General features: G+C 40.2%; 1 protein-coding gene across 2 annotated transcripts in view; it reads right to left on the bottom strand.

The window, feature by feature from the left end:
* Positions 1-15257, bottom strand: part of FSHR (follicle stimulating hormone receptor) — a 166327-nt gene that overhangs the window by 24209 nt on the left and 126861 nt on the right. The window lies entirely within an intron of this gene.

The following is a 15257-nucleotide window of genomic DNA, read 5'->3' on the forward strand; positions in this document are numbered from 1 at the left end:
GGTATAAGCTTTCCAAATTCAAAGTAACAATTTTGAGCTATTAGAAAAACCTTCCAGAAAATCCCATAATACACCTGACTCATGCTTTTTCTATTTTAAGCTTGTAACCAAGGTCTAGCAAGGTACTGATGCCTTAGAGAAAAGAAACTTAAACTTTAGGTACAATGCACTCTATATATGTCTATATCTATATATAAATTTTAAGATATGTTAACATGACCCAAAAGCAACTTGTAATTAGATAATAAAATGTTCCTAAATCATCCCTTGTTTCCTACCTTCTCATACTCTTTGGAGAATTGCCCCTTCCCCAATGCAACTGATTCTGTTGAGATCAGAGCATGAAGTTCCATGCTTTTGAACTCCAGTTTATACATATAAGCTAATCCTGGCCAATCAGATTATCTCTGGGTTAGAGCTGAATCCACTGATGCTATCACCCTTAAGAGATACTTTATAAATTTCTATAGCTGAAATCTATAATGGATCCTTCCCAAAGCCTGCTTCTTTTGGCCTGGGTTCCCCAGGAAGCAGAAACTGAGATGAAGCCTGGCCTGTAGGTGGTATTTTTGATAATAAGTTTAGAGAGTTTGTGACATCAGTAATGAAACAGGGTAGAAAGATAATCAATACAGATAAGTTATTGAATTGGCCACTGCTACTGGTTACTGGTCCTTAATGCCAAAGACTTGATTTAGGAGACATTTTTCTTAAAAAAAAAGATTTTTTTGTTTGTTTATTCATGAGAGAGACACAGAGAGAGAGGCAGAGACACAGGAAGAGGGAGAAGCAGGCCCCATGCAGGGAGCCTGATGTGGGACTCGATCCTGGGACTCTGGGATCACGCCCCAAGCCGAAAGCAGGTGCCAAACCACTGAGCGACCTAGGGATCCCAATTTAGGAGACTTTCAAAATGGATTTCAGAACTGTTGTCCTGAATGGGGAGAAAAGGAAGCATTTCTTTATGGACTTCTATTTCCTACTGGTCAAATGTGCTCCCATGGTGTTAATTCCCTACTTGTGGCTTGCATGCCCAGTGGGTGAGGAGACCCAGGATAGGAAATGAGAGGTCTCCAAGGCCAGGCTAGGTGCTATCCAGTTGTACCTCCATTAAGCTGCTTGAAATTTGGGTGGAACTGGCTGCTACAGCAGTGGTAAGGGTTTTCAAGGCACATGAGAGTTGTTGACACTCTGATCCTCAGCATTTCCTTTTGTCTTGTGAGCTACTCAGAATACTTCTAATATCTCCTCATCGCCATCCTTTTTTTTTTTTAAGGTTGCCTTTTTAAAAAAATATTTATTTATCCACGAGAGACACAGAGAAAGAGAGGCAGAGACAGAAGGAGAAGCAGGCTCCATGCAGGGAGCCGGACGTGGGACTCAATCCTGGGTCCTCAGGATCACACCCTGGGCCGAAGGTGGTGCTAAACCACTGAGCCACCCAGGCTGCCCTCATCACCATTCTTTTTTTCTATGTGGCTTACCTAAGCCAGAGTTGGTCTTGGCCACTTGCAATCTAAAGAATCTTCACTGGTACAGTCATCATTGTGCAAAATCATGTATCGTTTTGGGTTTATGATTCTAGAGTAGACTGTGGTATCTTTGCCTCCATATTCAGAGTCCATGAATTCTGCTCATGGCTTGTCTAATGGCTCTCAGATGTTTTGTTCCCCTTTGGTTCTCAATGATCCACATAGATTCCATCTTGGTCAATTCTTTTGATTACTCAACAGCCCTTGATATGGTCTTCTTCTGTTTTGATCAGTTCCTGTTCTTTTCATTTTACCTTTTCCAAAATATTATATCAATGCAATTATATATTATGCAACTTCCTGAACCTGGCTTCTTTCACAAAGTATAATGTGTTTGAGATTCTTCCATTATATTGTGTGTATCAGTAGTTAATTGCTTTTCTCTTTTATTGCTGAGTAGTATTCCAATGCATTATCCATTCACCAGTTGAAGGACATGTAGGTTTCCAGTTTTTGTGATAGTTTTAAAAAGCTGCTTTAAACATCTGTGGTGGTTGGTGGTGTGTGTGCACACATGCATGAATGTGTGCATGTAAGAGAGGGGGAGAGAGAGGTTTTTCTTTTTCTTGGATAAATACCTATGAGTAGGATTTCTAGGTTGTATGGTAAGTATATGTTTAACTTTACTAGAAACTGCCAAACTGTTTTCCAAAGTGGCTGCACCATTATGCATTGCCATTAGCAATGTATGAGAGTTCTAGTTGTTCCACATCCTTTGGTTATGTTAAAAATATTCTTTGAATATAAAAGTAATACATGTTTATTGTGGGAATTATGGAAAACATGGAAACATTTACAGAAGAAAGTAAAAGTCCCCTCTAGTTTGTCTACCCAGATATAGCGTCTGTTAATACTGGGTGTTTGATGTTTCTACCAAAACAAAGTTGCTTTCCATAATCTTTGGGATTCTACTCCAGCTACACAGAAACCTTGCCATAGATAAGTATATACTAGCTTGACACAACCCTATTCCACACTTGTTATTTAATCATACCCATTCTTCTGCTATTTTTAGATCTCATGTGTCTATGTACTATTGCCTTAATGAGATATCAAAGCTAGGACCATATTTAATATTCTCTGACAGTCTATACTATGTGCAGATTTAGAATGTAGTATGTGCTCATAAAATAATGAGCTAATTGGTTGATGTTTCTAAAACATTTCTTGAATCTGTCACCAAGAATGTATAAAAATCCTTATTCAGTTAATTTACTTGTCCGATATCACTGCTATCTGGAGTAATTAATCTTAAACAGAGGCAGGGAAGTCTGGAGGCCAGGAATCAGTAGAACCTATGTGCCAACTCTGTCATGAACTAGACACAACACATTTTATCTCTCCAGACTGGAAAGGATGTGGAGTGCATGAATATCAGGGTAGGCATTCTCTCAGACACCTTTGTGCCCTGCTTCACATCCTCTTGGTCCATCTTTTACTTTAGCCGTTACCATAGCAACTAGCTACCTACAGACTTAACTTGGCAGATACTGGTTGCAGCTATACTGATTGTCTCATTTTTCTGCCCTGGGCTTCTCTGCCACCTCTGAGTGCAACACTTAAAGGAATCTGTTCTACCATTCAGAGGCATGTACGAATCAGGAAGTGCAAGGGAGTTAATAATGCCCCATAGGGCAACTTTTGACCAGTGGTGAACTCCCCTCTTCCATTCTTTGGGTGAAGAATTCTGAAAATTCTGAAATTCCTGAATTGGCTTTCCCACTTTGTTTTCTTGTCCTTAGTCATCCAATCTCTTTCCTTGGGTTTGGGTATAAAAACAAAGTACTCATATATAAGTCCTTCCTCAGGCGTGTTTTAGAGCACCTGGGCTTAGACAAATACCAGCTTGCAATGAATCTCACATTTACATAGATTCCCTGATGGTTGCTATTACCCTTTACTCCAAATCTGTCTCCAGTTGCCGCCCAGCTTGCCCTGTTTCTCTTCCTTCCTTTACTGTAAAGTATCTAGAAAGAGTTCTCTGCATCTGTTGTCTTTCATTTTCTTGTATCCCATTTCTCTTCAACCTCCTCCAAGTTTTTTTCATGCCACATCTCTCCACCAAAACTACTTTGTCATGTGCCAAATGCATCAATCCATAGCTGATAAATCTAATGAGCGATTTAAATTCTCATTCTTTAAACATCTTTCAGGAGAATTCAATACTCTTTGCCAATCTCCCTTTCTGTTAGTTTCTAGCATTTCTCACTCTCCCTTGTTCTTCCTCTTACTCTTTTTTATTTTACTTTTTGACTCCTCCTCTTCGATCTTTACTCTGAGCCGTTTGTCTTTTTTTCTTTATAATCTTGTTAGAAAATCTTATTTCCCATGGATTTAAGTACTATCAGTATGGTGACAATTCATAGGTTCATACTTGACTTCTGACAGCTATAGTTTATCTCCAATTAAAGTTTACTTTATATATTCTTCTAAATGTCTCATTTGACATAACAAACTAAATATGTTCCCTCACCCCTTCTGCCAAACTATTCCTCAATTCTTCCTCATAAATAGCCCTACTATCTGTCAATTGTTTATTACAAATGTGACAGTTAAACTTGATTTTCTTCACCCTCATTCCCCAATATCAATGCATCTCAAAGTCCTCTTCAATTTCATTTCGAAGAGATTTCTTGATTTCATATAGTTTCTTCCATCATTACCAATACCATTCTAGGACAAACCACCACTCTCTTTCCTTTAGATCTCTGCAATAGGCTCCTGCTTCCATACGCATAGTCTTGTCCTTTTCTTTTTCTTTCTTTTAAAGATTTTATTTATTCATGAGAGGCAGAGGCATAAAGGCAGAGGGAGAAGCAGGCTCCCAGCAGGGGGGCCCAACATGGGACTCAATCCCAGGAACCCAGGATCATGACCTGAGTCAAAGACAGACACTCAACCACTGAGCCACCCAGGTGCCCTAGTCCTTTTCTAACCCATCCTTCATACAGCATCCAGAGCATTCTTTTTTTTTTTTTTTAATGTAAATCAGATTGCTTTAGTCCTGCTTTTCTTTAGTTCATTTCCATTATAGAATTTATATTTCTTAGTACTTACTCTTGGACCTTATTTATTTCATTCCATCCTCCCAATACACTTTAGCACCAGTAGCTTTCATTCAGTTCCTCAGATATTCTAAATTCTTCCCTGTTTCCAGGAAGACCCTGTTCCCAGGCTCTATATGGGAGGCTCACCACCCACTCCTTACTTCGTCCCCCTCAACTGATACTTCAGGGGTCAGTTGCAAATGTCATTGTTTTAGTGAAGATCTCCCTGACTCCCAATTGAAATTAAGGCCCCTGATTTCTTCCCAGTATATTCATGTTGTCTTTAGCATTTTTTCTTTATAGCACCCATCAAAATTCTAAACTATACATCTTGTGTTTATTATCAGTTTCTTCAACTAGATTGTAAATGGCATGAATGCAAAAATCATATTTTTCCTGAAGACTCAATGTTGGCACAGTGGTTGGCACATATAATGTGCTTGATGTTTATCAGGCCACGTAATATGCTATGTGCTGTCAGAGATAAAAGAAATAATAAAAGAAATCATTCACTACCCGTGTTCATGACACCTAATGGATTTAACATTATATGGACAGCAACCTGGCTCACTCTCTTAATGAATGAGTATGACTTTTACAGTATTGAGTGAGGGAAGAATTTGATTGTCAATGAGAATGGTACATTATTTAATATCAATAGCATGAGCTTCTGAAGCCACAATACTTAAGGGATATCTATAAATGTCTATAGTTGCACATTGAAATCCTTGGTTTTTATAGAAAATACACAGCAAAATGACTAAAATGATTCCAGTAGTGCTAGGTTTAAGACACTTAAGAAGATCTAGTGACCATCTAGTGAGATGGATTGTTGGTGATAGCTCCATAGCTAAGACTCTCCATAACCCCAAAATAACTCAGGAAATGGAGTTCGGATGAACACTTAGTTTTCAATTCATTTTTCCCCTTTGATCAATAAATTCATGTCTGATGGAGGCTGGAAGTGGGTAATCACCTAGGAGCTCTGTGTCTCAATGGGTTTGCTTTGGTCAAATGACTGTTTGCTGCAAAATTATTTTGATTCACTCAACTGTGGTTTATCTTGGAAAACAGGTAAGGGCCTGAGGGTAAAATGTCAGCAAATTTAAGTTCTGCAAAAGGATCTTCTAAAGAAAAGCTTACAGTTATCCCCTCTCAACAGCAAGTTTCACATTCTGAGCAGATGTTAACACCTTTTATGCCAAACTGTTACTAATCTTTAGGTTACAGTAATGAAAATGGGCACTGTTTCTGTCAGGTTAAACTTAGTGAGGTCTCTTCTATTGCTGGGAACAATTCCCACTATGTGCTGCCATGTAACAAAATAATACACTTGCTTTTTAATAGACATGCTGCCAAACAAGCACTGTAGTTGCCTTTTATGAACAAGTGACCTCACAGCTCTCAGATTCATTGTTGTAAACATCATTAATGCTTTTATTAATCTTTAAGAGTGCTGGTAAGTTGTTTCCTCTAACACTGTATATTTTCTTACTTGCATTCCTTTGGACCATATGCCTTCCTTCCATACAACCTCTGTCCCATCAAAGAGAGGACACCGAAGACCATCCCCTGGCTTCAGAGAGCTTGCAGGTGAATTGAATTCAGGCTAGTACAGATGAAATACTCAGACTGGTCTAGTGCTAAACTGTATGTTATTTATTGTGCATCTTAAAAGTTCAGAGGAGGAGAGAACAATGTGGATTGAACAGTCAAGGAAGACTTCTTGTTGGAAGGAAAGAAAACTAGATTTCTGAGTGAGTATAGACCTTTATTGGCCTGAACAAGAGAAGTGAATGCAAGTAGCTTGACCACAGGAGGAGTATGGGGGAACAGAGGAAGATGAAACTGAAGGTGAAGGAGGAGGCAGTGTCTCAAGGACCTTTCCAACTACGTAGGGGAACGTGGACTTGATGGGTAAGTGACTGGAAGTCAATTTAAGGTGCTGAAAGGGGAAGTAAGACTTGAGGACTCTCTGAGCAGAGGTGGCCAATGTTTTCACTATCCCATAAAAATGGAGCTTAATAGTAGTGGTCAGAACAAACCCTATGCATAACTTACTGAACTGAGAAAAGTCAGGAAGGAAAAACCCTCTCCATCACACATGCTAACCAAGAATGCAGTTCTTTATTCCACCTCAAATCCACTATGGCAGGGAATGATAGCAATTCTAAGGCTGTGCGAATCAGCTCTTTTAATTTGTCAACTGAGGCTGAAACAGAGTTCATGTCAGGGACTGGAGGGCCCATTGAGATGGTTTAGGCAAATTGAATTTAGGAAGGGTATACTGTCGATTTTGTGTTCAGGTTGAGGGTCTTTAATTTTTGCCAAAGCCCATTTTCTAGAAGTTAAGGCTGAGTGTTTGAACTTGAACTCCTTTTTCTACCTTCTAATTGGTTTTCCAAGATAGAGAATTTGTTTGCACCTAATTTGAGTCTTACCCCTCCCTTTTATATTTTTAATTACATTCTTTAATCTCCTAGGTGAAATGAACTTCTTTCTCCTGACCACTCTGAGGGACGATAGTTATCCAATGATGGACAAGGAGAGTAGTCTGTGCTTAATATGTGTAAAGACTTCTTATCTTGAGCTCACTGATGCTGAGATTTCTACTAAATGCAGACCCTTACCAATTGGGAATTTGTATCTTTACATATGTCAGCACTGTATGAGATGCTAGCTAATGTGTACTCTGAATCACTAAATAAAGATTGGTTAGATGTAGAATCCCACCATCTTGGAGTTAGATGGCAGTGTGTAAGAAGTTGTGGTACAATGAAAAGGGATTTGTACTTAAGATTACATATCCTGGGCTTGCATGCCTTTCCTCTTACCAGCTGGATGATACTGAATACCTCACTTGATTTTTTAGAGCCTCAGTTTCTCTGTACAATGACTTTGTGTAAGAAATTACATGAGACAGAGAAAGCCTAGTTTCCTGCCTCTCCCATCTCATACCTTCGAAACCAGGTCCATTTAACTCATATTCAGCTTAAACTCACCTCAATGGAAAATAGACTCCTTATCAATAAGGGGGGAATTTAATGAGCCCAACTGCATGGTTTTAAAGAGCTCAGCCCTGTTAATGTGGCTGTATATTCTGTTTGACCTTAATAATCAGGCTCTGGTCCTATTCTTAGGGCATAGAGCAAAGGTTTTGAAACTAGCATCTCCAATGCTAGAGGATCTGGATTCAAGTCTTGCCTATAACACTTTTTAAGATGTGTGGCCTTAAGAGCATTAGCTGAAGTCTCTAGGACTCTGATCCTTCCTCTTGTACCCAGGGAAATGATAAGATATACCTACAGGAAAGTTTAGCACTGTGTTCAGGCACCATTCTTGGTCTTGCTCCAGCCTTGTATTCCAGTTGAATGGAGACCCTGCATGATTTCCAAGTTCCCCTAGGACCTGGACCATGTCTTGCTTTTTTCTAGTTCTCTTGGGTACTGAAATGCCATTTGCATGTCCAGCCAGATCAGTGTTGTCCCTGTGGGACAATGTTGTCCCTGTGGGATGTCCATGACTCTAGAGCAGGTTCATCTGTTATCTGCTGCCCAAGGCTCCTTGTGCTCTTTTGCAACACCAGAAAGCCACAGCTAATTTCCCAGATTCTTCTTGCCCCCTTTCTCTAATTTCCTTTGGCTACTTATGGTAAATGTGCCTCAGTCAACCTTCTTGCCTTTCTGATTCAGTTTAGTTTCTGGGTCCTGATTATATTATTATCTAGAGGTTTGTTGGTCATCTCAAGGAAAATTACCGAGAAGAGTTGACAAAATTGAAGGCTTAGACATTTTTAACCAAAATACAAGTGATCCAAATTGGTTGCTATTTTCTGTGATAACAAATGACTTCAGAAATAATGATACAGAGCAGATAATTTTTTAAATTAGAGACATTTGATTTGTCTCTCTTAGGGAAAGGTGATGTATTAATAATGAGGAGGAAAACAATGCATTTGAAAGAAATCTATGATATGTAGAGACCATTTAGAAGAAAAGAATAGAAATAGTTAATTTATTATTGAAAATAATGCCTGTCATCATTCATGAAAACTCTCATATTACACATTTAAAAAAATGGAAATACAACTTTCTAACCTGTTTGAGTTTTTTCATTGGATTTTGAGCACACTCACTGAAAGTATAAAACTGCAATATCTTCCAGGTAGTTCGTAGGAACATCTGATTGACATTAGGAAAGAAGATTTACTAGCTGAATTTCATAAACACATTAGTGTAAAAGTGTAGGGTTGAACCACTGAGTATGATGACTCAGGGAGTGTAGCTATAGACTTGTCTTCCACGCAATCTACTTATTTTCATGATATTTGTTATCAGATTTAACAGCCACTGCCGCTGTTTTTCCAGTGTTAAACTAAAGATTAAAAAATAACGAAGCACATCCTATGACATTGCTTTCTCTCAAATATTTTTATTATAATTAGAGCAGATAGGCTTTCTGTGCCATATAAAATGTTACGCAATGAGACAAGATGTAAATATAAAAGCATGTCATTTATTCATCTTTGTTTCATGATCTAAAGTATTTTTTGTGTATATTTAGTAATGTACACATTAAGGCAATAAGGATGTGTCCTTGCTTTTTATTTCCTCCCCGATGGGGTGAAGATTCAAGACCTATTGTCCAATGTATAGGGTATTTTGCTTGGGAAGAGAAGCCTGTAATTCTGAAGGGCTGTCAGGTGGAAATGGTAATAGATTTGTGTTGTGTTGCTCTACATAGGTATAGGATTAATAATAATAATGGTCAACATTTATTGAACATTTCCTATGCACCAGGCACCACACTAAGCACTTAACATCGATTGTTTTATTTATTCCTCTTTTCTACCTTAGGAGACAGGTATCATTACCATCCTCATATCAGAATGGAGGAGGCTCAGCTGATAGAGCTCCAGTAAGTTTCACAAAGCCGCACATAAGGAAGGCAGAGCTAAAGGTTGAATTCACATCTTTCTGACTCTAAAAGTTTGTGCTGTTAACATTATCAGGCTTAGCATAATGACTGATAGTCATTCATTATGAAAGTTACCCACAGAGGAATGAATGGATTGTATCACTAAACACTTGGTTCTTTACCTCTGTAGAGGTGTCCAACTAAATGCCCGGAAGGGTTTCTTCATGAGTGGTGTGACTGTAATTTATAATAAATATTTCATGCTTGTCCCCCCTCCTTGTGCAGAACTTCTGGGTTGGTGAACATGTGGAGATTTGGGGAGAGTGGTGGGCATATAAGCTTTGAATCTTTTCCTTACCCTTGCCCTATGCATCTCCTGAGTTCTATTTCTTTCTAATAAGCTGGTAATCTAGTAAGAAAAATGTTTCTCTGAGTTTGATAAGCCACAAAGCAAGTTAGCTGAACCCAACGAGGGATCATTGTGTCTAGTGAAGTTTGGCTCACTTTCTGCTTCCATCTTTAGAGCTCTGAGGGTGCCCTCTTTAGATTACCACCTTGAGAGGTAGGGTAAGAGACTGAATAACTCTTCTGCAATTGTTTAGAATATGTTAGCCCCAGAATAAGATTCTTGCTCTCAGCTCAACAATTGACCTTTACACATAACCATATCTGGATAGAAAGAAATCATGTGGTCTAGTGGCAAACTGAATCAAGGGAACTAAACTGAAGATAAATATTAGACAAAACAGGCCTGCATGTAAAAAATTAAAGTTTACGATGGGCTAATGTGCAGCTAGCTCTCACTGTTGATGTTATTTGTAGTTTTAATTTAGAGCTTTGTATCCGTGGTAAGGGCATATTTCAGTGTAAGAGGATATCCAAGCTGGTTTTGCCTGAGATACCAAGGGATGAGAGATGCTACATTCTGGTTGCTTGGTTCTTAACTTCTCATGAAAATTGAACAGGAAAATGCTGTAGAGATCTTATGAGAAGGGTTTCTGGGGATGATTGTGAATATACCCTTCCCAGCCCTCTCTGTGAGGAACTGTGGACGTTGCCTGCTGCTTCACATAGGTTGAGAAAATGACTTGAAGACCATGTTGCAGGTTTCTTAGCAGTCTCCTCCTACTTGGGGGACATAGTGACCAGTTTCTGACTTGGGCCAAGTGAGAGGCTGGCTAAAGTAGCAATAGACCAGAGGACTGCTATTTGGGAAGTAACAGAAGTCCTAAGGGCAGGTTATGCAGTCACAGTTCTGACCCAGACTTCTCTCTTTCAGAGGACGGACTGGAAAAGATCTTTGCCTTATACTTATGTAGCACATACGATTGACAAAGCTAATGCATGTTATCTTGTTTGACCTGACAGTGAGTTTCTGAGATGAGCATAATTATGATTCTTGTCTTAGAGATAAGGGAGGCAGCGCTCACAGTGTGAAAAAGAGACAAGGGCAGCCCTGGTGGCTCAGCGGTTTAGCGCCACCTTCAGCCCATGGCCTGGTCCTGGAAACCCGAGATCGAGTCCCATGTCAGGCTCCCTGCATGGAGCCTGCTTCTCCCTCTGCCTGTGTCTCTGTCTCTCTGTCTGTCTGTCTCTCTCTCTCTCTCTCTGTGTCTCATGAATAAATAAACAAAATATTTTAAAAAAATTACAAGAAAAAGTCATCACTTAAAAACAAACAAAAACAACCCTCCCCCAAGAAACCCCCAAAAGACCAAAAACACTCGTATTTCTAGATTCAAACCAGAAAGAATCATGGTTAAAACTTAGCAACTACCTTAAGTGTTAGGCAACGTTGTAAAGGCCTTCCTGTATTGAAGTCCTTTAGTCCTGCCCACACTCTAGAAAAAAAGGTAGTATTATTAGCTACATTCTATAGATAACTGAAACTTTCAAAAGTTGTTTCCTCGACTTGTCTGCTAGAAAGCAGAAGAAATGGCAGGTGAACATGGCACTCTGGCTCCTTTGCCTTTACTGTGATGTTCTTTCCATTATAGCACATTGGCTACATAAGGACTTTTAAAATCTAAAGATCTCTCTAGGTTAGATTCACTGCCAACAAAGCATTGCCAAATGAAAAGCTTTTGGGACCTTCTTAGATGCCAATGTAAGAATAATTTTATTCAAACTACCGATTTGTGGCAAGCAGTTACTATTAAAATGCATAGGGGAATCGCAAAAGAGTTAATATTTTAAACAGTTTGCACCCTTCCTCGCAACTCATTTCTAACATTAATTATTTAGGAAGCTATTTCTTAGGTACACTTCAACTTAGCCTGAGTAGATGATCACAAGTTCCAAATGGCAAACATTAATAAGGTGTCCGTGTTGTGCTCAGAACACTGAGTATGTTCTGTTGGCTTCATCCATGCTCTACACCTTCCCCGCCGTGGTGTGCCAGAAAGTGGCATAACTGGGCTGGAGTCAGACATTCCTGGCTTCTGTTCTATCAAGTACATAATCTCTGAGTTTGAAATCCTCATTTGTAAATTGAGAAAAATACATGCATACTAGTTTTGAGAGGTGGGAAGATGAGATGAATAGGTGTTCAATAAGTATCACTATCCCTATTTCTTGTGTCCCCCTATCATTTTGTAATCCCATTTTGTGAGTTTTGGCAATTCAGTCATCATCTGTGAACCTCAAATTTACGACCTGTAAAATGGAACTATCAAAATATCTCATAGGGATTTTGTAAGACTGTATTACTTAATACCAAGTGCAATCGCTTTTTAAGTTAGGATTCCTGTTACCCACCCCCGTACCATCCATAAGGGCCTCTTCAAGTAAGCAAGTCTTGCTCTTGTTGCTGCTTTAAGCTTTAAAAGCAATCCTATACCCTGTTTCATCTTCTCCCTTTCTTTTCCTTCTTCTCAACAGCTTTTAGACAGAGAGAGGAACATTGTTTTTCTCTTCCTTGTTGTTTAAGGCTCAGAAGGGTCTGGTTGCTTGCTTACAGGTTCTCACTGGCAGGACCCAGGCTGGAACATGGGTCCATGGCTCTTCTTGGTGTCTTGGCAAGTGAATCTGTGTTCACTTGGCTCCAGTGGTTTGTTCTTTGTCCAGAGAGACCTTGATGGGTGATCTTTATTAGGAGGCTCACCTGATTTCTTCCCTGCATCCCACCAAATATCCTGCTCTCTTCCTTACACTGCTATCTTTAAAACCCAAACTGGTAAAGGAGGAGCTCCTCACTACTTGAATGCAACATTTTTTGCAGGGTGTTTGCAATGGGTGAACACATGATTAAACCACAGTAGAACATTTTTGTAATGTCTACTGGAGATGAAAATATTCTTCCTTAGAGCATTTGTCACTTCAGTGTTCACACTCTGGAATGTCCTAATACATTCCTCTGAAAACAGCAGCTGCTTCCCTTCCATTACCCAAACAGACAGTTTAAAACTCAGACCTGCATTTTCATTAAGGGCCTACTATGTGCAAACCCTGTGTGCCCTGTGGGTGCCCAGAGATTAATTAAACACAGCCCTTACTCTGGATTTTCTGACACCAGAATCAGATGGTGACCTCTCCCATCACTTCATTGTTCCCAGTCCTGAGCCACCTGATCTGCTTGCTGGCTGGTGAGTCCCCTGGGCTGCATTGCTTCTGTACTCATGCCTGGGGAGGACATCTTACCAGAGGGACATGTCAAGAGTTTGGGAGCAGGGCCATTCTGCTAGAACATGCCTGTGTTTGCATGTTTTTGTTCTTAGCTGACAACCTATGAACACACATTGTGAAAGAGAAAGATGAGGTAAATGAGAGCAGTAAGGAAAAAATGGGTCCCTCAACAAGGATTAGAGGGAGATAAAAACCAGGTGCATGAGGCCTGCACAGCAAGCATCCTCTAAAAGAAAAAAATGCAGAGTTGAGTGCATTTTTTGTGCCCTGATCTGGGGATTTAGCTATAAGGACAACCTGGTCCCCACCTTGAGAGTAGCACAGAATCTCATAACTAGACTTCTCTTGTGTCGTCCTCCCTCCTGTTCTTGTCCTGCCTGTCCTGCCCAGTGTCCTCTGCATTTTCCGGCTTCCAGGGGCTGCTCCCAATCCTTAGGGAAATTCCTGTGTTAGCTCTAATCTCTTAATGTGTGGCCTCCCCTAGGGATAATTGCAAATCTAGAAGAGTCTGCAAAAGATAAAAACACTCTTTAAACCTCCCAACATTGAGACTGCAGTGGTGGAAGATAAGGCAGCAGTTCATTCTTTATGGAGGTGGGGCCTTGCCTGATGCCCTTCAGGTTTGCCATTGGAGTTGTCTCTCCTGCATGTGCCTGAGGGAGCCCTTGCCAGGGATCTGGCCCTCCCAAGCCAGCTCCAGAGACTGCCAGGTGCTGTCTGCTGACCCCCACTTCTGGTGTCTCCTGGCCTTTGCTGAGGCTGGCTGCACTCATGCGTGAGGGACTGAAGTGGTCTCATCCTATGGGATGCATCCTATGGCCGTCCTTTAGTTCCAAGAGTTGAGTTTCTGCTGTTACTAACTTAAGAGTAAATCTATAGCTGGTTTAAGTTCTTAACGTACCAAAAGGATCTCAGCATTTAAAAGGTCTACACGAATTCTGTGTGGAAGAGGAGCCTGATCTGGGAAATACAGTGTTTGGCAGGATGCTGTATTTTCCTTTCTGGTAGAGAGAATTTCTCCTTCCATACAAGGTTCTTCATGCTGAATCTGAATATGCTGAACTACGGACCGGCAGTGACACTGGAAGCCCCAGATTTGTGAATATATAGTTTAGACACTAAGCACTTGAGAGAAGAGACTTAGAGGACGTAGAGTCCATTTTCCTCTTTTCTTTTTAACCTCTTGAAGCATATTATTTTCATTTTGTGGATGAAGAAACTGATCCTAAAAGGATCAGTCCTCATTATCAGGGGGAAATGGGAACCATTGAGGAAGAATAGGGACGGAGCTTCACGCAACTCATCTGGGACCTGTTTCTCTCTGAACCCTCTCTAGACTTTTCTTTACATCTGACTTCTGGTGATGACATTCAGGCTTTATTTAAAAATTAATGAGGTAAGGACATGCTTACCTCACAAGAAGGTATAGACTATGAAAATATAATTCAGAGACTCTGCCAGTAGATTGAGTATGGTTACCTAAGTGCTTTGGAGTGGATCCCATGGGACTTATCTCTCCCTCTAGAAATCTCCAAACCTGGAGTCTATCATTATCAATTCTTGGGTTTCACACTGCCTTCTCTAGGCCTCTCTTACAAAAATGGAAATTCCTCTAGAAAGAAGAACATCACGACCCCAACATGTTGATGTACACTGATGGATCAAGTAATAGTCTTGCTGATGGAAAGACAAGTTGCTTGTAGGAGAAAACACAGTCAACAGGTTAGAGGAATGAGGAGAAGAGGTGAGCAGTATGAAAACCTCACCTTCTTGATGATCAGGCCTTTGGTCAAGAGAAGGTTCTTGCCCTCCTTGAGCTGCCATGCTCAGGCAGCAACCTCACCCTGAACATCATTTCAGAAGAAAAATCTGACCCTATTTTCCTAGCATTGACAATGGCAGCAAAGTTGCCTCAGCTAGACACCTAACTGATAAAAGCAACTGTATAATTTCCATTGTGCCCATTTTTGTAGTCACGACGACATCCTTAGATCCTTACAACACTGACAGCCAGGGAGATAGCTAATAATTCCTTTCCAATAATCACCAGCCCCTGTGTAAAAGGACTTCTGGCCCCATATGCAGGATGGTTCTATGTGGGAAGTACTTAGGCGAGGCATGGGGGAAGGAAGACTTT

Source organism: Vulpes lagopus, chromosome 5 (assembly GCF_018345385.1).
Source record: "Vulpes lagopus strain Blue_001 chromosome 5, ASM1834538v1, whole genome shotgun sequence".
Taxonomy (NCBI): Eukaryota; Metazoa; Chordata; class Mammalia; order Carnivora; family Canidae; genus Vulpes; species Vulpes lagopus.